This window comes from Mercurialis annua, linkage group LG7 (genome assembly GCF_937616625.2).
Source record: "Mercurialis annua linkage group LG7, ddMerAnnu1.2, whole genome shotgun sequence".
Classification (NCBI taxonomy): domain Eukaryota; kingdom Viridiplantae; phylum Streptophyta; class Magnoliopsida; order Malpighiales; family Euphorbiaceae; genus Mercurialis; species Mercurialis annua.
Window position 1 is genome coordinate 39,317,169 of NC_065576.1, and position 2,606 is coordinate 39,319,774.

Below are 2,606 nucleotides of genomic sequence, written 5' to 3' on the forward strand. Positions count from 1 at the left end.
AAAGGTTGTTATGGCACATAAGCGGTGATGGTTTGCAAGGATCTTTAAGGCTACTCTAAGTGTATGTTTCAATCTATGTTTAGTTATTGTTAAAGTGTTTGAAATCATGTTATTTACACTTGAGGTGTTTTATTTGAGAAGTATGAACTCCGGGTGAAATTGTCAAGTATTGACAATTTATTGGATGTTATTGTTATTTATGGTATTGGCTTGGTTGGGTTAAGTTTAGAGTGAGTTCTTTATTTTCAAAATGTTGGTTTTGTTTAAATGATTTAACTTTGGATTTTACTCTGGTTGGGTCGGGTTAGACTTGGGTCGCCCGACATGTTGTGTTGAGCATATAGCTGATATATGGCTAACACACTACTCTGGGATTTCTTGGATTTCGAAAGGTGTTGTTTGAAATTAATATTACTCTGGATTGTTTTTAAAACGAGAACTCACCTAAACTTAACTAGTTATTGTATTGGTTGGATATGTAATGTACTTTGGCTTTGGGCTTACTGTGTTTTGAATGTTGTCCTTTGGTTGTGTTAAGATACTAGTCCTATGTGGTGTCTAGTGATCTTAGAGTTAGGGTTTGTTCGGATTTTAACTTATATATTATTTTAGACCCGTTGACTGCTCGTGCTTCGGAGTCTACGCAGGGTTAGCTGTTTGCCAAGATCACGTGGATAAGCAAGCAGTGAGTTTGTAGTGCTATTTACCGCTTTATTAAGTACCGCATCGTATTTTAATATTAGAAATGTTTGTGAACTATTTTTACGGATTATGGATCTGGATTGAAACGAGCTACTCGATAGGCTTGTATCGAGACTGTGTGCACCGGTAAGTAACTCTGGGAAACGGCAGACTAAAGTCTTGCTTACGCTGGTATATTTATATGACGAGGATTTGTTCCCGTCCACTCTGGGTTTATCGGTATGCTATGTCATACTTACGCTGGGATCATTTCAATACTGTTTTCCATAATCATATTATATTAGTATAAAAATGTTTTGATTTAAGGGTTTTAAACTTAATAAATATAAATAGTATTGCGAACTCATCTCAGTATATCTGACTCCGTTGTTTTCCCAAATTTTCCAGGTTTATGATTTGAAAGCTGGTCCACTCCGATTCTTTTGATTCCTCGGAGGTTTTTATGTTATTTAAACTAGTTACTGTTTTCGAACTCTTAGACCGCAGTAGAACTAGTTTATATATTACATTCAATATTACACTTTGGGATTGTCGAATTTGATCGACTATTTATTATTGGCATGTTTACTCTGGAATACTTTATTATTATATTTAAAGCATGCTGTGGAATATTTCAGATATTTAAGTTATTTATATTAGAACTGTATTATAAATTGCTAGGCTTAGGTTGGAGTCTCGGTTGCCCCCGAGCAGTTTTATGCAGGTTTAAATGTGTATTTGATTTCCGCGAGGCTTGCTACGGGTTTTGGTACAACCATACACATACCCTAGCGCCGGTCACGATTCCTGAAATTGGGTCGTGACATTAGAACTGGAGTTGAAAGGAAAAATATCGAGAAAAGCCCCAAAATAAAGTACATGGACTAAAGTGGTAATTTAACCAGTTGAGTCACAAAAAGGGAAATTATTTCGTTAAGGTCCGCGAAATGTTTTATAGTATATGTGATAAAAGTTTCGAGTCAATCGGAGGCCTTTTAAAATTTGGACGCGGATGCGTCTTGGGCTAAATCGCAATTTTTGAAAAGTTCAAGAACCAAAATGTAAATTAGCCAGTTGAGCTTCGAGAATAGCAATTAGAAGCTTATTGACGGAAAAATAATAATTTTGGGTTAGTATTATTTATTAGATATAAATAATACGTATACAAATTGGTTAAGGGTTAATTGATTTAGTTAAGGACTAAATTGGATAAAAGAAAAGTTTAAAGGACAAATTGTAACAAATAAAGAAATCAGGGATTAAAGCAACAATTTAACCATAATATAAGCATAAATCAGATTCAAAGAGAGGGCAGAAGAAAGAAAGAAGAAGAAGGCTCCAGAAAGTGAAAATCGCCGATCGATTTTGTTTCGTCGCCGTTTCTCCGTTCGGCGTCCGTTTCAGACGATTCTCGCGGCTATCTCTTTGGAATTGAATGCTCTACTGATCTTAAGCATCATATCAAGGTAATATTTTTGTTTTTGGTGGTGAAAATGGTGTTTTGTAGACTGTTTTGTTAAGAAATTACGTTTAAATCGATACATCAAGAATCAAGTCGTTTTTCATCGTTTTTGTAAGGATTCTTGATAGATTTTGTGTATAAATGAAGTGGGTATGAATTGGTACAAGTTTTAGGAGTTTTGGAGCTCCGAAAATGATCGAGGAATGACGGAAAACGTCGCACACGTCGGTGCACGACGTGCTGCACTTCAGCACGTCGTGCTGGTGCGCGACGTGCGCCATATGGGTGCACGGAGTGCACCACTAGGGGTGCACGACGTGCACAAGGAAGGGAACGACGTGCCCTTCATGAAAAATGAGGGACACGACGTGCCCTACTTCGATCGTGACCTCCGGGAGCAAAAAATAGCTTCCGAAAGCATGAAATGGACATGGAACTTGACGTTTTGAACTAGGATTTTGGA

General features: G+C 37.0%; 1 long non-coding RNA gene across 1 annotated transcript; it reads left to right on the plus strand.

Moving 5' to 3' along the window:
• The first annotated feature begins 607 nt into the window (after positions 1–607).
• On the plus strand, positions 608–1,257 carry LOC126654601 (uncharacterized). Its single transcript, XR_007632653.2, has 2 exons — positions 608–685; positions 1,090–1,257. It is a non-coding gene; the product is annotated as an uncharacterized LOC126654601 (long non-coding RNA).
• The last annotated feature ends 1,349 nt before the right edge of the window (positions 1,258–2,606 follow it).